The sequence below is a fragment of the Dipodomys spectabilis genome, unplaced genomic scaffold (genome assembly GCF_019054845.1).
Source record: "Dipodomys spectabilis isolate Male_0828 unplaced genomic scaffold, ASM1905484v1 ptg000567l, whole genome shotgun sequence".
NCBI lineage: Eukaryota > Metazoa > Chordata > Mammalia > Rodentia > Heteromyidae > Dipodomys > Dipodomys spectabilis.
In genome coordinates, this window is record NW_024871244.1 from 2,616,202 (window position 1) to 2,638,513 (window position 22,312).

Here is a 22,312-nt window from a genome sequence, read left to right on the forward strand (position 1 = left end):
AACTCAGTTGCTGCAGCCACCAAGAACGGGCATAAAATGGCAGGAACTCACAAAGAGCTCTCAATCCTAACTCTCAACATTAACGGATTGACTCTCCAATTAAGCGACATAGACTGTCAAGTTGGATTAAGAAGCAAGATCGTTCTATCTGCTGCCTTCAGGAGTAACATATTACCCATAAAAACAAACACATTTTCAATGTGAAAGGCTGGAACAAAATCTACCAAGCAAACAACCCCCATAAACAGGTGGAAGTTGCAATCCTAATAACAGATAAAATAGACTTCCAATTAAAATTAGTGAGAAGAGATAAAAAAAAAAGGTTGTTACATACTAATTAAGTGTTCTTTCCTTCACGAGAATATTACAATTCGAAATATCTATTCGCCAAACAAACAAGCACCCAAATTTATTCAAGAAGCACTACTTTCCCTCAAATCTGACATAAATCCAAAGACATTAATTGTTTGGGACTTTAACACACCACTTTCCCCACTAGATAGATCAACTCAGCAAAAACTCAACAGAGAAACAGAGAGTTCTAAACAACTGCGTATATCAACTAAATTTAACATCTACCAAATATTTCACCCAGCAGCATCAGAATACACGTTTTTCTCAGCAGCACATGGGACATTTTCCAAAATAGACCACATTTTAGGTCACAAAACAAACTTTTCCAAATTCAGAAACATTGAAGTTATACCTTGCATTCTCTCACACAACAAGAGAATAAAATTAGAACTCATCACCAAAAGCCACTGAAGAAAGTCCTGTACCACATGGAGGCTGATAAACAAACTGTGGAATGACCAGTGGATCATGAAAGACATTAGAAAGGAAATTCAAATATTCATGATATTCAGCAAAGATGAACATACAAATTATCACCTACTCAGGGAAACAGCAAAGGCAGTAGTCAGAGAAAAGTTTATAGCCCTGAATTCCAACACAAACAACTTGTAGAGATCTGAAACCAACAATTTAATGAGACATCTGATCCTCCTTGAATAAGAGCAGCAAGAGAATCCCCAATCCAGTAGATGGAAAGAAATAATTAATATTAAATAAAAATTAAAGAAATGGAATCTGAAAAAACCATAGAAAGAATCAACAAAAGAAAAAGTTGAATCATCTATAAAATTAACAAAATTGACAGGACTTTAGCAAATCTTATCAGATTTGCTAAATAAATAAACTCAGAGATGAGAATGGAAACATCACCACGGAAACAACCAAGATTCAGAACATTATAAGGGAATACATCTCAAAACTTTATGCTAATAAGTTTGAGAACTTAGCAGAAATGGACCTTTTCTTAGCAAATATTGACATGCTGAAACTAAACCAAGATGAGTTAAACCATCTTAACAGGCCCATATCCAACATTGAAATAGAAACAGCAGTAAGAGTCCTCCCATCTAACAAAAGCCCAGATCCCGATGGATTTACAGTGGAATTCTACAAGGCCTTCAAAGAAGAGCTCACACCAACACTCCTCCAAATCTTCAATGAAATTGAAAGAGAAAGTTCACTACCTAACTCATTCTATGAAGCCATCATACCCTTCATCCCAAAACCAGGCAGGGAGTCATCAAAGAAAGAGAACTATAGACCCATTTCTTGGATGATCATTAATGCAAGAATTCTCAACACACTTTTGGCCAATCGACTTCAACAGTTCATCAAAAAAATCATACACCACGATCAAACATGATTCATTTCAGGTTTCATTTCATGCAAAGTTGTCTCAATATACGCAAATCAATTAATATAATTCATCCCACAACAAGAGCAAGGACAAAAACGACATGGTTATCTCAATAGATTCAGAAAAAGGATTTGACAAGATCCATCACCCCTTTACATTGCAGATTCTGCAAAAATTAGGAATCCATGGAACATTCCTCAGTACAACAAAGGCTATCTATGACAAACCTACAGCCAGCATTATACTTATGTGGTGAAAAACTAAAGCCATTTCTTCTTAACTCAGGTACGAGACCAGGATATCCACTCTCTCTACTTCTTTTCAATTTAGAATTAAAATGCCTAGTTAAACCATAAAACAAGATGCAAACATTAGAAGGATCTAAATAGGGAAAGAAGAAGTAAAACTCTTCCTCTTTGCAGATGACATAATCTTATATTTAAAGAATCCCACGGACTCCACTCTCAAATTATTCAAGCTGATTCAAAATATTGGTAAAATAGCAGGGTATAAAATTAACCTTCAAAAATCAATGGCTTTTCCGTATGCTAACAATGAGAAAAGCGTGTTGAAATCCGGAAAACAACTCTATTTTTAATAGCCCCACAAAAAATAAAATACCTAGAAATTAACATACCCAAAGAAGTGGAGGATCTCTATGATGAAAACTTTAAAAACTTGAAAAAGGAAATCAAAACAGAACTTAGAAAGTGGCAAAAAAACTCTCATGCTCCTGTATTGGAAGGATCAACATCGTGAAAATGGCAACACTTCCCAAAGCAATCTACAAATTCAATGTAATACCTATCAATATTCCAACCTCATTCTTCAAGGAAATAGAAAAGGCAATCCAAAAATTCATATGGAACAATAAAAGACTCCGAATATCAAATATGATCCTTAAGAGAAAGAACAGTGCTGGAGGAATATCAATAACAAATTTCAAACACAACTACAAAAACATTGTAATCAAAACAGCTTGGTACTGGCACAAGAACAGACCTCAGAACCGATGGAATAGAATTGAAAACCCATAAATAAACCCACAAACTTATAGTCATCTAATATTTGATAAGGGAGCTAAAAAAATAGAATGGAAGAAAGACAGCCTCTTCAGTAAATGGTGCTGGCAAAATGTGTTAATCACTTGTAGAAAATCAAAAATAGATCCATACATGTCATTCTGCACCAGAATCAAATCCAAATGGATCAAGAACCTCGGAGTCAAAGCAGACACTCTGAAATAATTACAGGTCTGAAATCATTACTAGGTCTCCTTGGCATAGGCCAAAAGTTTCTTAAAAGAGACACAGAAACACAACAAATCAAAGAAAATTTGGAAAAATAGGATTGCATGAAATTGCAGAGTTTCTGCACGGCAAAGGTTATAGCTAGCAAGATCAACAGAAAGCCTACATATTGGGAGAAGATATTCACTAGTCATACAATGAAAAACGTTCTCATATGTGAATTATATCTGGAACTCAAAACATTAAATCCCCCAACAACAAATCCTCAACGAAACAACTGCCCAATAAATAAATGGGCTGCATTGCAACAATAAGATATACAAGTCGTTATGTCGAAAACGAAATTTACCACTTTCGTGGGGGGAGGTGGGGAGGATTGGGGGGAGGTAGGGAGGATTGGGGGGGCGGGGGGAGGATGGGAAAGGATGAGAAGGGGAAACAAAGGAGGAGGCTAAAATGCTTGATAAGAAATGTACTCATTATCTTGCCCATGTAATTGTAACACCTCTGTAAAATATTTTCAAAATAAAAATAAATGAATAAAAATATAAGTGGCTAAAGACTTACAGAGAAAATTCTGTGAAGAGGAAAGAAAGATTGCCAATAGACCCATGAAGAAATGATCGACCTCCCTAGCCATAAGAGAAATACAAATCAAAACAACAATGGAGATACCACCTCACCCCAGTTAGAATGGCCATAGACAAGAACAATAATAACAGATGCTGGAGTGGATGTGGCCAGAAGGGAACCTTACTTCATTGTTATTGGGAGTGTAAACTTGTTCAACCACTTTGGAAAGTTGCATGGAGGTTCCTCAAAAAACTCCTAGAGCTCTCCTATGACCCAGAAATCCCACTTTTGAGCATTTACCCAAATGATCACAAACAAGTCCATACTAAATCTTCCAGCACAACTATGTTTATACAGCATTATTTACCAGAGCTAAGATATGGAACCAATCCAGATGCCATTGAGTAGATGAATGGATCAAGAAAATATGGTATATATACACAAAGGAATTCTTTGCCTCCATCAGAAAGAATAACAATGCTCAATTTGTTAGGAAATGGAAAGACTTAGAAAAAATTATATTAAGTGAAGTAATCCAGCCCCAAAGAAACATAGGTCCCATGTTTTCCCTTGTTCAAGTACCACTTCTTGTTCGCACACACCCAGTCTATGTGTGAGGGTACTTTCTCCATATTAAGCAATAGGGTAGTACTCACTATCTGAAGGGGAAAGTTCCACAGTATAACCCTATGCCCACATTAGAGGGTGTATAATTTAAAGTATTTTGAGACAAACAGTGAAACTAGAATTGAAATGCTCCTTAGGGACATTTTCTTGGAGCTCATTAGTTTAACCAGGAGAAATGTAAATATCCATAAATTTTGGAGCTAATTAGTAAATATCCGAATTAACACTAGATCCTAGATATTGTGTTATTACAAGTCAACATTGTATTATTGTTACATCAGAATCCTTTCCTACTTGCCAATGTGTAAGAGAAAATGAAAGAAAGGCATTAAAGCAAAATGCCTTATCTTTTTAGTAATTTAATCCTAGTGGTGAGGGTAATGTCTGAACTCTTCCATTCAATAAAAGCTTGAAGTTTAAAAGAGCACTTCCTACATATAAGAATTTGTGGCAGGTTGATTGACAGGGTTATTTAATCATGGAGATATCACCAAAACACTTTTCTTATTGACATTGTCTATATCTTTTTAGTTTTCAAATACAAATTGCATATTTCCTTCAATGTAACAGTTTTGACCTTTTCTTCCTGCAAATTCTTTCCTTTCTTTACTTCTGTAAATCTGCATTTATTACTTTCTTGTTTCTTGTTTTATTTATCTCATTCTTCCAATCTTGTCCACACTGGTACTCACATTGTTCAGAATTGTGTCAGAACTTTCCTTTTCCTCTTCCCTTTAATAATGCCCCCGATTTTATTATTCTTTTTCATATTCATGGTCATGGATATTTTGATAACGTCTAAACAAACCTATCTTTGCATTTGTTTAATATAAACTTTGGAACTATCAGAGTTTTTTCCCCTAAATCCATCATTTCTACCTGCAATCTCTATCACCAATGATATCACTAACACAGTTGCCTGGCCAGAGATATAGAACACTTTAGATTTCTTCTTACCCTTCTGCTTCCACCCATTAGATAAAATAAATTATCAAGATTTTCTGAGTTTCTGCCAATAATATGATTTCTATGTACTCCTTTTTATGCCCTTGAAACCAGCCTGTTCGTGTAATCATCACTGGTCACCTAGACTTAAACAACCTTTTACAAAGTATGTTTTTCCCCACAGTCTTTTCATATTGGTCCTTTCCATAACCAAATTACTTCTGCTTGTAAGCACACAGAGTGAAGAGCACAGACACAGATTCTAGTATCATTATTTACTCATTACATTGTCTACTGGCCTTACATTTCTCATCTGTAAATAGAGGCAATATGCCAGAAATATTGAAGAATATTATTGTTGACTTCTAGAGCAAAAAAAAAAAAAAAGAAAAGTGAAGAGTCCTTACGTTTTTCCCCTTAGCTTACAAATAAGGGAAGAATCAAATTCAGTTTGTTGGTATAAAGTCACAAATTGTTTCGTGCAGAAATAAAAATATATTTTCCTCCTGGCTCTAAGGACCGTGTTCTTTTAAAGTAACTCCAGATATGTAAGTGGTATTATGTAAATTGTGTCATGTGTTTACAGCTATATTGAAGAATATGTCATTGGAAAACATTGGTTATTGAATAGTGTCTTTATGAGAATTGTATTTGAACTAATCACACTAAGTTGAAAACTACATCTTAGTCCATCAAAATATTTCTTATTGCTTTATTTGTTGCCAAGTGTTGTTAATAAATTTATACATAGATTTTTCTCTAGTTAACTGGATGGAAACTAAAACTGATCATGGATTTCTTCCTAATGAATGAAGCATGCTTGAGGCATGTGTTGTTAACTTCTAGGGATATATAACTCAGCCAATGGCTATGTAGGTAGTGAGAGGCCTTCTCCTAAATTCCCAAGGCTAGAACAAACAAGATCATTTGTAACAGAAGGCACTCAGCTTATTATATTTTATCTATGTGGGATAATCAACATGTGCAAATAAATGATTTTATTTATAAGAAAACAATAGTACCAAGAAAAGTGAGTATATTTAGAGAGACTGAAAGAATAACATTAGGGTTTTTAATGTCTCACCTCTTTATGTGATTGTATTTCCTGATATTGAAACTCTCCTCGTTATTCTTATTGTATTAACCCAATGCTTTTTATGTGCTATGTATTTAATGTGGGAAATCTGGCTTAAAAGATGTCTAAAAAATTTTCTTTTCCAATCACAACCTTGTTATTATTCAGGCTACACCGTGGTCATCATTATCTTCATCAAAATTATTATTAGAATCATAAGTGTGAACTATTGAACATATGATACCTGTCTATGATTTTGCAATATTTGTATTTTGATTAATAATTTTAATGCTACCACTGTGCATGCATCCATGTTAAAATTTTGAATAAGTAAACAAAAAAAAACTAAGCCATATCAGGTAGCTTGACTATGTGCTTATAACGAATTATTGAGTAGATTTTTGAGCCATTGCAAATTCCTAACCAGTATGAATTTTCTTCCTCTCTCTCTGGCATTACACACAAATATTTAAGAGTTTGAGCAGAATTTTTTCAAGTAATATACTACAAATGTTACTACAACATCATGTGTATATCTAAAATTCTCTTGAAATTAATAAACTCTACTTTCTATTGAAAGATTAATTATTTTACACTAGGAAACTTTTGGAAAAATAGACTGCCTATCTTTGAAATGAAAAATAGTTGAATAAAAGTTTCAGAGGGAGTTCCGGATGGTGGTGGAGGAGAAACTGGAGGCTAAAAACAAGCTCTCACATAGAAAGCAGGTTTTTTTTTCCAGTGAACAGTCCTAAGCCAGAGAATCACACCAAGTGTGCCATCACAGGACAAAGAGTTAGGCCAGAGAGGGAAAATCCAGGCAAGGAGACAGATCTGAGCACCTGCTAGCTGCCGCAGCTGCTGCTGCAGCTGTGCGGCAGCGATGGTGGCTGTGGCCGCCATACCTGCAACACAGAGAGTCCAGGACGAAGACACCAGAGGTGGCAGGTGAGTGGATTTTACTCAACACCAGCAAGAACTGACAAGGGGCAGACATCTTCATCCTGCAGTTCGCAGACCAGAGACAACACAGGAACCAAGATTCTGGCGTGAGTAGAAGCCTGACATCCTCACTCCTTCTCAAGGATCAGAGGAGGGAAGGCCACCCCTCCCATCCCCACTACCAGAGATCTCCGTCTTTGATACTGACAAAGGCCTGATGAGCAGCTAGCTCCAACTCAGGCATTGGAAGAAAACAAAAGTAATTTAGCAAGTCACAGGAACCTACCTGACCTGCTAGGCTCAGCTCCACCCAGGGAAAATTCACCCAGCACAGGCAGCAAGCCACAGGAGTGGATTTCTTCACTGGGTACACAGAGACAGAGGCTGCCCCTCCCTAGAGCAGCCTTGAAAACCAATTGAAATACAGTAAACATAAACCCTGATAAAGGTTCCAGGCTAGGTGTGAGTGATTCAGTAGCTAGCCCCTCAGGGAAAAGCTACTCTTTGCTGAGAGGCCTCAACTCTACCCAGAACCTAGCCTCATCACAGCATCTCTAAACTAGAGGAAACAGCCATCTCCCTCTTTTGTGATACTCAAAGCAGATCTCCCTCCCATTGAACTAGCCTGGGAGGAGGATCCAAAAATACTGAGTAAGAGGAGCATTTTTCTGCATGCTCATACTAACTGACTTAAGAAACCAACCAAGCCACAGCAAAATCAAACACCACAAGCAGACCAGAGACTCCAACTAGAGACAGGTTAAGGACACAGGGGAGATACAGGATCTTCCCATCCCCCCCCCAAAAAAAAATCAAAGAACTTTTTTGTACCTTTTATTAAAATTTTTTTTTCTAAAACTATTTAAAAATTTTAATATTGAATTTTTTTGAAAAAAATTGTTTTCTATTAACTTTTTTTTCTTCCTCTTATAATTTTTATTTTAAGGGTATAAGTGTGTGCTTCGTCTCTTTTTTCTTTTTTTTCTTTCTTTTCCTTTCTTTTTTGTTTAGCGCTACTGACCTTCAGATCCTTTTTTTCTTTCCTTCTCATTCTTTTCACCTTTTCTTCTCCTTTGTTCTTCTTTGCATGACTTAATTGCTCTTCTGCTCGTCCTCAGGTATATCTGTAGATGATTATTAGATCTTATCGCCCATTGTGTACACACTTAATCAAGAAATGTCTTACTCAAGTCAAAAACTTTTAGACTTAAATTCCTTAATAGAAGTACTACCTCTCTCTCTCTCTCTCTCTCTCTCTCTCTCTCTCTATGTATATATATATATATATATATATATATATATATATAAAGAGGTAGTATATATATATATATATATAAAGAGGTAGTATATATATGTATATATATATAATATTTTAAGCATTTTTTAAGTTTCCCACATCTCGTTTTTATCCCTACGCTTATCTTATCCTATCCACATTCTTCTCTGAATATTATGTTTTTAATTTGCATGATTTTTAAGTTTTTAAGTGTTTCACTTTTTAATTTTTAATTGTTGTTTTTCAATTTTTTCTTTTCTCTTTTTATATCTTTCCCTTCTTTTCTTTTCTCTCTCTCTACTATCATTCTATTTATTCTATCCAACCTATTTCCTGCTTTGAGATTAGGACTTAGTTAAGTTAACTCACCCTCTGCCTTTCCATATCCTTCTATTCCTATTTTTACCTACATCTCTCCCTAAACCTAATAATTAGTAGTTTGCCATATTCTTCTTTGTGGTTCGTAACCCATTAATATATAGTTGTTTGATGTTGAATAGATTTATATGTTGGACTACAGTGTATCTGCAGACTTTGACTGAGCAACTACAGATGTTGGTTGATGCTTACCTTAAGATAGTGATCTAGCACAAAAGTGGTGTTGCTTTCATCCCAAATGGGCAGGGCAAGCAGGAAAAACACAAGAAAAATGGTAAGTCCGGCTATTTCAACTCCCACTCATGATAATCAGTGGACAGAACAGATAATAATCCAGAGGAGAGTTCCCAAAAAGCTCTACAGACACTACAGGTATACATGGTAAATGAAAAGATTGAAAACCTGCAACAGACTCTGTATGAGCATGATAGGGAGAGAGAGGAGGCAAAAGAAAGGCCAATACAGGAATATCATGAGCATGAGGAAGCTACTCAAAGATTGATACAGGAATTGTGTGAGCAACTTGAGAGCACTCTAAAAGAAATAAAGGAATGGTGTGAGCAGGCTGAGATCAGTCAAAGAGAGCTAGAGGAATCACATGAACCGGAGGAAGCTAATCAAAGAGTAATACAGGAATTGAGAGAGCAGGATGAGAATACTCAAAGATCATTAAAGGCATTCATGGAATCCATAAATGGAGAAATGAAAGAACTAAAGAAGTCCACAAAGGGAATGCTGAATGGAACCCAGCAGAAGGAATGGGAGTCCAAGAAAACTATAACCAATCAACTAAGTGATTTGAGAATAAACACTGAACACCAAAATAAGGAAGTAAGAAGTCATACAAGATCTAAAACAAATCTCCAACAAAAAATTTGAAGCCATCAAAGCTGACCAACTAGAAAGAAAAGAAAAGAAAAACAAAGTAAAAATCTTGATTGTAGGTTAGAACATACAGAAGATTGAATCTCGGGGATTGAAGACAAAATCGATATTATAGAGAAAAAACATATAACCATCCAAGACAAATCCAAGAAATATGATAGATCTATTCAACATTTGGAAGACACCATCAGAAGGCCTAATCTGAGGATAATGGGTATAGAGGAGCACTTAAAAACAGAAGTTAATAGTCTAGGAAATTTGTTTAACAGGATCCTAGCAGAGAACTACCCAAACATGAAAAAAGATAGGCCTATCCAGATACAATAAATTTAGGACTCCAAATAGACCAGACCGGAATAGGAAATCCCACTGTCACATTATAATCCACACTGGATCAATTCAGACCAAGGAAAAGATCCTTAAAGCTGTCAAGGAGAAAAGATGAATCACCTATAAAGGGAAACCAATTGGAATCACCTCAGAGTTCTTAGCAGAGACAATCAAAGCAAGAAGAGCCTGGAATGATGTATGCCATGCCCTAAAAACAAACAACTATCAACCAAGAATACTGTACCCAGCTTTACTCTCCTTCATAACCGAAGGTAAACTAAAAACCTTCCATACCAAAGAACAACTGAAACAATATATCTCTACCAAACCAGCCCTACAAAAGGTTCTTAATGATTTTCTACACAGAGAAAACCAACAAGACCACAATAAAAGCCAAGAAACCACATCCAAACTGAGAATCCAAGAACCATAGGAAGAACCCAGTTGCTGCAGCCCCCAAGAAGCTTCATAAAATGGCAGAAACTCCCAAATACCTCTTAGTCCTATCTGTCAACATTAACGGACTTAACTCTCTAACTAAGCAATATAGACTGCCCAGTTGGATTAAAAAGCAAGATGCTTCTATCTGTTCCCTTCAGGCAGCACATCTTGCCAATAAAAACAAGGACATTTTCAACATGAAAGGCTGGAATCAAATCTACCAAGCAAACAGCCCCCATAAACAGGTAGGTTGCAATCCTAATATCAGAGAAAATAAACTTCAAATTAAAATTTGTAAGAAGTGATGAAGAAGGTTGCTACATATTAATAATTAAGGGATCTCTCCTCCATGAGTATATTACAATTGTAAATACCTATTCACCAAACAACGGAGTACCCAAATTTATCCAAGAAACACTACTTTTCTTCATATCCCACATAGATCCAAAGACATTAATTGTTGGGTACATTAACACACCACTTTCCCCACTAGATAGATCAACTCGAGAAATTGCATAGATCAAATAGTTTTAATAGCTATCTACTGAATATTTCACCCAGCAGCATAAGAATACACGTTTTTCTAAGCAAGACATGGAACATTTTCCAAAATAGTACACATTATAGGCCACAAAGCAAACTTGTCCAAATTCAAAAACGTTGAACTTATACCTTGCATTCTCTCAGACCACAAGGGAATAAAATTAGAACTCAACACCAAAAGCCACCAAAGAAAGTCCTGTAACATACGGGGGCTGAACAACAACAAACTGCTGAATCACGAGTGGGTCATGGAAGAGATTAGAAAGGAAATTCAAATATTCATGATGTTCAACAAAAATGAACACACAGATTAACAGCTCCTCTGTGAAACAGCAAAGGCAGTACTCAGGGGCAAGTTTGTAGCTCTGAGTTCCTACATCAACAAATTGGAAAGATCTGAAACCAACAGTTTAATAAGGCATCTGAGCCTCCTTAAATAACAGCAGCAATATAAACCCCAATCCAGTAGATGGAAAGAAATAATTAAAATTAAATCAGAATTAAATGAATTAGAATCCACAAAAAAACCATAGAAAGAATTAACAAAAGAAAGAGTTGGTTCTTCTAAAAAAATAACGAAATTGACCGACCGTTAGCAAACCTTATCAGAAAAAGAAAAGAACAACCCAAATAAATAAACTCAGAGATTAGAAAAGAAACATCACTAGAGAAACAACCAAGATTCAGAGCATTATAAGGGAATACTTCTCAAAACTTTATACTAATAAATTGGAGAACTTGGAAGAAATGGACCTTTTCCTAGCAAATATGGACATCCCGAAACTAAACCAAGATGAGTTAAATCATTTTAACAGTCCCATATCAAGTATTAAAACAGAAACAGCAATTAGAGTCCTCCCATCTAAGAAAAGTCCAGGACCAGATGGTTTCGCAGCAGAATTCTACGAGGCATTCAAAGCAGAGCTCACACAAATACTCCTCCAACTCTTCAATGAAATTGAAAAAGAAAGTTCACTACTGAACTCATTCTATGAATCCATCATAACCTGTTGGGTCTTTGTCAGTCCCACAAATGATGGATGGGGGCCAAGGAAAGGTAAGTCGGCCGCTCGAACGTTACCCAGCCTACCTTAGCCCTTGAGATAATCAGTCCCTGTGGGTAGTCAAGTCAAGCAGGATATCTCATTTATTAACACAGAGCAGGCCCTTTTTAAAGCAAAAAATGCAGAGGGTAACATGGCAGTGGAGGAGAAGGAACCAATCACTGTCAAGGTCACACCCTATCATGCACCTAAGCTTCCACAGGCTGGTTACACACTGAACGTAAACCAAATTGGGCTCTGCCTACTCAACTCCCTCTCAGTACCATTTTTGGTACCCATGTGCTCTACAGATTCTCCCTTTTTTGTTTTAATGGCAGACCCACCTCTCAATTAGTTATCCTTTTCCCTCCTCTTTAAAGGTTATTTTAACAGGATTACATTGGTAAGAATAGCATTGGCCACGTTGGGGGTTCGAGGCAAGTCTGGGGGCCTGATTTGCCAGACAAGGATAGGGAGGGCCCTCGTGCATGATCCAAGAGCCTGTGCCAGTTACCTCATATCCCCACCTAGCAGAGTAATAAACATCAGTCCCACCACAGTTAGAAATGTCCAAAGCAGTTCAATTAGTTCCTGGGCATATATAAAATTCAGTAGTATCTTGTAAGGTCGTTCTCTTCATAACATGGGAGCAGCCTGGGTATTGGGAGTTCTACACATGTGGCACGGTGCATCCTCATGAGCCCCCACACTCAGGCCATTCTACTATAGTCCATAAAAACATGGAAAATATAAAACAAACTGCAGACATAGCAAAGTAATCCTGGGCACCTGGTGTCATTTAAGTAAGCCAGTTCCTTATAAGTGCCTTTAAGCAAGCACAGGGGTCAAGAAGACTTTTGAGCTTTACTCTCAGCTCCCAACGGCTCCCGACTTCTCCCCCTTCTTTGTTTAAAGAAGCAAACCCGTTTGTCCTAGGATGGATGGAGTGCCTTGTCTGCCTTACCCGTCATCAGGAACTTCTTCAGAGCGAAGCTGAAGGTTGTGTCTTTGGTTGGTCAGACTGACACCCCCTCTTACCTGTCTCTGGCTGTGATTCTTCTCGAGGGAAATTCATTCCCTAGGAGCTTGATCTTATGTAACTGGCTGGCTAAGCTCATAAGAGTTTTGCAGTGCACGTGTAATGCAAGGAAGGCATAGGAAAACCATCAACAAAAGCATTACCAGGTCAAGAAATGTCATTAGCAGTCCTTTAACATTAGTCAAGAATGGGATAGCAGTCTTTGCCCCTTCAGAGTCCAGAGGTGGGGCTTGTTCTAATCCAGCTATTTGCCTGTGGGGTTGTAAAAGATCTAAACTGGAAGCATAACAAAAGATGATTGTTTAACAATAAGTATGGATTCAATGATGCCGTTATACAAGCAATTAGTAAAAGGACAATTAAAGCAGGTAACATTAAAATAATTAGCTCTACAGAAATATTAAACGTCGTCTGTACATAATGACATAGGGTGGTGATCAAAATGAAGGTCAGGCCACCAGGTCTAAGGGACAGCATCTCTTGTGGTGCTACTGATGATTTCTGCATTGCCAGCGCTGATCACTGCCCAGGTCACCCGTTAAGGTTGATGTATGTTCCATAGGGCCATTGCCAGGACTGGGAGGGTCAGGACAGCCAACAGCTGGAGTATCATCATCTGCAATTAGAGTGCACAAGAGCTTCTCAAGGGCTGGTTGCCCTTGTGGATGGTTAATGGTTATCTTTCTGTCTTTCCTCTTTTAAACACAAGCCTCGGCCACCATAGCCGTTTTTCTTTTCTTGTTGGTTAGTTTATTCTTGGACATCCTCCTGTATAGAGGAAATGGGTAAAAACTTAAAGTTCCTGGCAGGTATCCAAATGGGCATTGTCTCCCCTATTGGAAAAAACCCATCCAAATCCCCTGCCCATAGTAGGTCAGGTCCTCTCCATTGTTGTGTCAGGAGGTCATTTCACCTGACTTTTACTTGGGGCTTAGAGTTTAGTTGTCCCCAGTGCTTCTGAAATCTGGATTCAGTTGCTTTTTTTGAAAAATTTAAAATATTAATGGTAAACAATGCTATGGAACTGCAAAACTATTGCCTGATTGCTTTCTGTAATTGTAATAACTTCTTGGGACATCCTGTCTTTTAGTAGGATAAATAAGGGCACAAGACTATCTTTAGGGACAGAAACCCATGGCAACATCCAATTGATTTCCCCTAAAAGACTCTGAAGTTGGATTAAAATTAGAGAGGCTAGAATATCCAGCAAAGGCTTAAGGGGGCTGGCCTGAGTCAAGGTAAGGTGGGACCCTAGCATTTTAAAAGGAGGTACCTTTTGAATTTTATTGAGGGCTATGGTAAAACCCCCCTTTTTAAATATGGTGAGAACCTGGGCCAGGAGGCCCTCCAGGTGTCCGGGGGCTTGTTGCCCCAGAATTATATTATCCATGTAGGCATAAGCAATGGAGGTATCTAAATCCAGCACAGGCCCTAAAAGTGTGACCAAGTATTGTTGGCAAAAGGCCAGGCTGTTGGCCATTCCCTGTGGCAGCACCATCCATTCAAACCTCCCATCCGGCTGGGAAAATTAAGAGAAGGGATGGAGAAAGAATACTTCTCACAGTCATCTAGATGAAGGGGGATATAAAAAAAAAAATAATATCAATCAAAACCAAGGTATATTCTGAAGGTATAGTGGGCATCCAGGGCATGCCTCTTAGGAGCGTTTCTACTAGCTCCATTCTTTCATTTACTTAACATAGATCTTGGAGCATATGCCAAGCCTCCCAGGCTTTTTGAATAACAAATACGGGTGTGTTCCAAGGAGTCACAGTAGGGCATATGTGCCCAAGGTTTATCTGTTCCTCCACCAGATGGTTGAGGGCTACAAGTTTAGGTATGGTTAATGGCCGATGCTCCACCCAAATAGCGCTTCAAGTGTAAATCAAACTTGGATCGACAATCCTTTTTTGAATGGTATCCCTCCCTGCCCCTGGGGCAGGGTGTAGGGGGCGGTTTGCACACCCCCACTCTCCCTCCCCCGCAAGGTTGGCGAGGATTTTTGTAAACAGTCCCTCTTAAAGTGCCCCTCCTGCCCACATTTAAAACAAATCCCTCTTCCCGATGGTCTTGGGGTTCCTCGGCCATGGGCTGCCAGCACCTGGTAATAGCCTCAGTCATTGCAGACATCTGAGCTTGTAAAGCTAAAGCTAATGATTGAAACTGTTGCTGTTGTGTTCCTACATCCTGCGAGACCACCACGCATCTGCTCAAGGAACTCTCTCTCAATCCCGTGCAGGCCATGCGATGGTCTTCATTCATTCCTTCCCAGACCAGCAGCTTTACAGATTGATCTCAGAAGTTCCCTGCTGGCAGCTTGCAGTGAATGCTCTGTTGGACTCAGTCTACAAACTCAGCTAGAGGCTCACCAGGTTTTTGTTTCACTCCTGCTATGGGAGACTCAGTAGGCCCATCATCCAGTTTGTACCATGCAGCAAGTCCTGCCTGCCTCACCTGGTCACAGTACGGGCCAGGTATTGCAGCCTGTTTGACTCCAGTGGAGTATCCTTCCCCCTTCCCTGTTAACATGGCATAAGTAATAGGTATCTCGGGTTGAGCCTGCCCTATATTCTTTGCTCCCACTCCGCATTTCTCCTTAAAGAAAGCACATCATTTAATAAACTGAGAACTGGTAACGACAGCTTTGGCCACATCGAGCCAGTCCTTAGGGACACATGGGTGATAAACAATATCCTGTAAAAAGTTCTGGGCCCAAGGAGAGTTTGGGCCATACTCCACCACCGCCTTGCAGAGCTCTTTAAGATCTTTAGCATCCCATGGATACCATTCTCAGGGCCTGTTAGATCCTGGTGCCAGATTGACTGGATACGCTTGGGGAAGTGAATCCTGTAGCCTAGGGTCCAGGCTCTCAACTGGCCCTTCCTTTCCAGGGTAGGCCTCTGAGTACGTTACTTCCCAAGGCCTTGGTCCCTCCACAGAAGGTCGGTAAGGATCCGAGTCTTGCAGGTACCTCTTGAGGGTCAAGTAGGGTACCGTACCTCCTCCCCAATTGGGGGAGGGGGCCTAGGACTGTCAGGAACACCTGAGTCAGTGGGAGTAACTTTCACCCACTTTTTGACTTCCACTGTGAATGTTTCAGTGTGTTCTCCATCAAATTTGACCCATTCTTTTTCTTTCTCAATTCCCAAGTCCTCCTTTACTCCTATGCCTAATGTTGCCTCCTCCTCCTCCTTCTGTGAGATAGAATTACACATACTAAAGTTTTCACTTACCCTGAAAGACCATTTAGCCTCCATCAGTATCTTTTCCTTTCAAGCCCCAAGTTGGGCGCCAGATGTCCGGTCTTTGTCTATCCCACACAAGATGGACAGGATCCGCGGAAAGGTAAAGCAGATGCTCACATGTTCCTCAGCCTCCTTTAGCCTGGGAGACAATCAGACCCAGCGGGGAGTCAAGTCAAGCAGGAAAACTCATTTATTAACACAGAGCAAGTCCTTTTTAAAGCAAAAAAAAAAAAGCAGCGAGTGACATGGCAGTGGAGGAGAAGGAAAAATCAATGTCAAGGTCACACCCAATCATGCACTTAAGCTTCCTCGGGCTGCTTACACAAATTGGGCTCTGCCCACTCAACTCACTCTCAGCACCATCTATGCTGCCCATGTGCTTTACAATAACCCTCATCCCAAAACCAGGCAGGGACTCATCAAAGAAAGAGAACTGTAGATCAATTTCTTTTTTTTTTGTAGACCCATTTCTTCAGTGAATATTGATGCAAAATTTCTCAAGAAAATTATGGTCAATCGACTTCAACAATTCATCCAAAAAATCATACACCACGATCAAAGAGGATTCATTCCAGGGATGCAAATCTGGTTCGATATACGCAAATCAATTAATATAATTCATCACATCAACAGGAGCAAGGACAAGAACCACATGGGTATTTCAATAGATGCAGAAAAAGCATTGGACAAGATAAAACATCCCTTTATGTGAAGGTTCTGGAAAAATTAAGAATCCATGGAACATTCGTCAATACAATAAAGGCTATATAAGACGAACCTGCAACAAGCATTATACTTAATGGTGAAAAACCAAAGCAATTTCCTCTTAACTCAGGAAGGTGACAAGGTTGTCCATTGTCTCCAGTACTCTTCAATCTAGTATTCGAATACCTAGCTAAAGCAATAAGACAAAATGCCAACATAAAGAGGATCGAGATAGGGAAAGAAGAAGTAAAATTCCCCTCTTTGCAGATGACATGATCTTGTATTTAAAGAATCCCACAACCTCCACTCCCAAATTACTCAAGCTGGTTCAAAACTTTGGCAAAGTAGCAGGGTATAAAATTAACCCTCAAAAATCAATGGCTTTTCTACATGCCAACAATGAGAAAAGTGGGGCTGAAATTAGGAAAGCAACTCCATTTGTAATAGCCCCAAATAAAATAAAATACCTAGGAATTAACATAACCAAAGAAATGAAGGACCTCTATGATGAAAACTTTAAAAACCTGAAAAAGGAAATCAAAACAGAACTTAGAAAGTGGAAAAAACTCCCATGCCTCTGGATTGGAAAGATCAAAATCCTGAAAATGGCAATACTTCCCAAGGCTATCCACAAATTCAATGCAATACCTATCAATATTCCATCCTCATTCTTCAAGGAAATAGAAGAGGCAATCCAAAAATTCATATGGAACAATAAAAGACCCCGAATAGCTAAAACGATCCTCAACAGAAAGAACAGTGCTGGAGGAATATTAATAACAAATGTCAAACGCTACTACAAAGCCATAGTAATCAATACAGCTTGGTACTGACACAAGAACAAACCTCAGGACCAATGGAATAGAATTAAAAACCCAGAAATGAACCTACAGAAATATAGCCATGTAATTTTTGATAAAGGAGCTAAAAAAATAGAACGTAAGAAAGACAGTAAATGGTGCTGGAAAAATTGGTTAACTAATTGCAGAAAATTAAGCTAGATCCTTATGTATCACCCTGCACCAGAATCAACTCCAAATTGATCAAAGACATCGGAGTCAAACAGACATCCTGAAAACATTACAGGATGGAATAGGAGAAACCATAGGACTCCTTGGAACAGGCCGCAATTTTCTTAATAGAGACCCAGAAACACAACAAATCAAAGAAAGGTTGGACAAATAAGATTGCATGAAATTGCAGAGCTTCCACATGGCAAAGGACATAGCTAGCAAGATCAATTGAAACCTCACAGATTGGGAGAAGATCTTCACTAGCCTTACAATTAGACAAGGGTCTCATATCTAAAATATAGTTGTTACTCAAAAAATTAAATCCTCCAACCACAAATCCTCAAAGAATCAACTGCCCAATAAATAAGTGGGCTAATGTCTTAAAGAGAAACTTCTCTAAAGAAGAAAGAAGGATGGCCAATAGACACATGAAGAAATGCTCAAACTCCCTCTCCATAAAAGTAATGCAAATCAAAACAACATTGAGATACCACCTCACCCCCATTAGAATCGAAAAAATCAAGAACTCTAATAACCACAGATGCTGGACGGGATGTGGACAGAAGGGAACCTTACTGCATTTTTGGTGGGAGTGTAAATTTTCAACCACTTTGGAGAGCAGTATGGAAGTTCCTCAAAAGACTCCATATAGAGCTTCCATATGACCCCGCAATCCCACTTTTGGGCATTTTCCCAAATGATAACAAACAAGGCCACACTAAAGCTCCCAGGACGACTATGTTTATTGCAGCAGCATTTACCGTAGCTAAGATATGGAACCAACCCAGATGTCTCTCAGTAGATGAATGGATTAAGATAATGTGGTATATATACACAATAGAATTCTATGCCTCCATCAGAAAGAATGACATTTCCCCATTTGTTAGAAAATGAAATGAATTGGGAAAATTATATTAAGTGAAGTAAGCCAGGCCCAAAGAAACTTAGGTCCCATGGTTTCCCTTATTTGCAATAACTAGTACATGTCTGAGTCAAGCAGAAAATGTCAGATATGTTGATGTTAGAGAAATGAACCCTAAGTTATGTATTCAAATGCTTTTTTTCTTTAGGTGATTGTTTCAAACACATTTATAAGATTATTTTTTGTTGTTTTGTGTGTCCCTCCTCCATGGTATAACCCAAGCTTTCACTGTATTTTAGGTTGTTATAATTTGTGGAGGAGAAGCGAAAAAACAAATAGGTTAAATAGGGATACAAGTAGATTCATTGCAACAATGAGATGTACATGATGTTATGTGCAAAAACGAATTTCAGGTCTTTGGTGGGGGCGGGGAGGGTTGAGAGGGGTTAGAGGGAGATGGGCAGGGATGGAAAGAGGAAACAAACAAGAGGCAACAATGCTTGATATGAAATCTATTCGTTATCTTGCCCATGTAATTGTAACTCCTCTGTATGGTATTTTCACAGTAAGAAAAAAATCAAAAATAAAATAAAATAAATGAATGCTTGAAGACCTTAAAAATAAGAAATTGCAACTCCTCTGCAGGTATTTTCACAATAAAAAAATTTATTAATAAAAAATTGTTAAAAAAAAATGAAAACAATTAAGAAAATTATTCCAGGGCTGGGAAGGTGGCTCAGTGGTAGAGTGCTTGCGTTGCATTCATGAGGCCCTGGGTTCAATTCCTCAGCACCACATAAGCAAAAAGAAAAAAGCCGTCCTTGAGCTGAAGAGCTGAAGGACAGCGCCCAGGCCCAGAGTTCAGGCCCCACCACCGACCCTCTCCAAAAAATATTCCAAGGCTGGTTTGCTCTAAGACTATATTTCTTTTCTTGTTCTAGTTTTCATATGTTCGTCGAAATTAAAATTCCAAAAATTCAATGGATGTTGGCATTCAGGAACATCTTCATAGACACTAATATTGGAGGCCCTTAAGTGGAATTGTTTTTTTTTCATTTGTTATTTTCCCAAATAAATCACCATGATTGTGTATTTTGTTTCTTTTCACTGTTACTCGCTCTTATGTTGAGAATACTTTTTTCCTAGCAAAGTAGAGAAAAGCAATTTGATTGAGCAAGTAATATAAGGCTTTCATAAAATGCAGATGCATATATTTGTGTCTTCTGTCATTTCTAAAATTTCTTCCAGAAAAAGTTATTAATTACTCATAAGAGATACCTAATTTCAAGGTATTCCAGTTATCACATACACTTTTTGATTAAGTTATCTCTGTATAAACTCAAAATAAACAAATTCGTTTTAAAAACTATAGTTTACAAAGAGTGTTTAGCCAACACCGAAAATATTTCTAGGTATTCTGCATTTTGTGTGAAGTATTTTTAACAATAGTTTTTTTGCTGACATGTAAATCACGTGCAATATATTATCTTTTTTTATTGTATACATTTTAGTGGTTTGGAAGCGAATTTTATAATCATGGGTTTTTCAAGCCAAATTTTCACAAACTTGCATTTCTTATAATAGAAAATCTGTACACTTTAGAACAGACATTAAAATAGATATAAAATTCAGTTACAGGTATTTGTCCAGCATACATCCGCTATAGTGTGTCTTTTCAAAATTTGTTTTTGTAGATTATTTCTAGGGTCTAACATATACCGTTCCAGTGTACTGTCAATGAAACACATTACATGTGCAAACAAGTTTTTTACTTCTCTATACATTCATAGAAGTGTAATGCATGGATCCTATACAATTCTCTTTGACCTTTTGAAGACATGAAAACTTGCTTGCTAAAATGATTGCAGTATTATACAAATCGATCTGCTATGTGAAGTATAGCAATTTCTCCACAAATTCGGTAGAGTGCTCTCCTTGAGCTGAAGGGCTGAGGGATAGCACCTAAGCCCAGAGTTCAAGCCCCATTGCCAACAAAAAAAGTGAGTGTTCCTCCTTCAAACCAAGGGTTGATGAGACCCCCCCTGGCAGAGTACTGGAATACTTAGTACATCTCTGAGACAGTTTCGCTGGGGTCTTATCAAAGGAGCTTGGCTTGAGACAAAGAAGTGCAGTCCGTGGCTAATTCCTTAGGACTGGGCTGCCAGAACATTTCATTTGCCTCATAAGCTAGTGGAGCCTTAGCAATTTGCTTGCTGAGAGAGTAGGATTTAAGGAAGGAGCCAGTGGCACCCAACGTCCACGCTCACCTAGGAAATCACTATCGTGGAGGCTTTTGAAGGAATATAGACAGAAGAAAGGAAGCAACTTTAACTTTAATTGGGGGCTTGAGTGCTGTCCCATTTCGAGCACTCTACCAATTGAGTCCCAGGTCCAATTCTGGCCTTTGGCTGGTTAATTGAAGATAAGTGTATTTAGATTTTTACAAACTAGCAGGGTTCAAACTGTGATTCTCAGATCTCACCCTCCTGATTAGTAGGATTAGAGGCATGAGCCATTGTGCATTTACTTGGACAGATGCACATAAGCATCTTCACAGAAGTTGTATAGACATATCTCCACTTTTGTCTGTCATGTTTACATTACCATGTGGGACTTAGCGAGTCCCATGTGTGTCCTGTTAGTTCAGAAAAGGAGAAGCATAGATTTAACTTCCTTCTCTCCTCCCATTGATACAGATCCTTCTATTGTAACTGGGAGGAAGATGAACAAGTGAAAAAGTAAGTGGACACTGGCATAAAGAGAAGTTCTATCCTTGAAAACTTGGTATCTTTGAGGTTTCTGAATCAAACTCAACATTCTTCTTTGCACACCAGTTGTGATTTTAACCAGGGGGTTGAGGCTTGGCATTTCAATGGATAGCAGATTACACAGTTGTGGTTGTGGTTGTGCATTTGGACTCTCATGGATGACAGGGAGGGCTGTGTATAGCAAGTCAGATCCAGTGGGGAAACAAATTTCTCTTCCTATTAAAGGGATAATTTTAGAGGATTATATTTGAGAAATTGCTAGAATTGGGTTGTGAGGAGCATCCTGCTTGCAGGAGTCTCTTCCCACTTCCCAACATGCAAGTCCTGCCAGAAAGAGGCTATAATACAAGGCTCAGGATGTGGATGGTGGGCTCTCATTTTCCTTGTCATCAATCTGCCCAAAGCGTTGTTTGTTTCATCCTACCTATGTGGATGGACTTCTACCCTGATGATTTCTATGAGCCCAAGAACAATGACATCTTGAAAAGAACTTACACAGTATGTCAAGCTCAACATGCCCTCTTCAGACCTGCTCTTCCACTTACCTATTTTTCTGGACCAGCTGGAGGAACCCATGAGACCAAGAAAAAGAGGAAGAAGTCCTTGTTTAGATGCCTCAGAGCTTGTGAGTAGGGATGGAACCTGAGTCTCTAGGGATGTG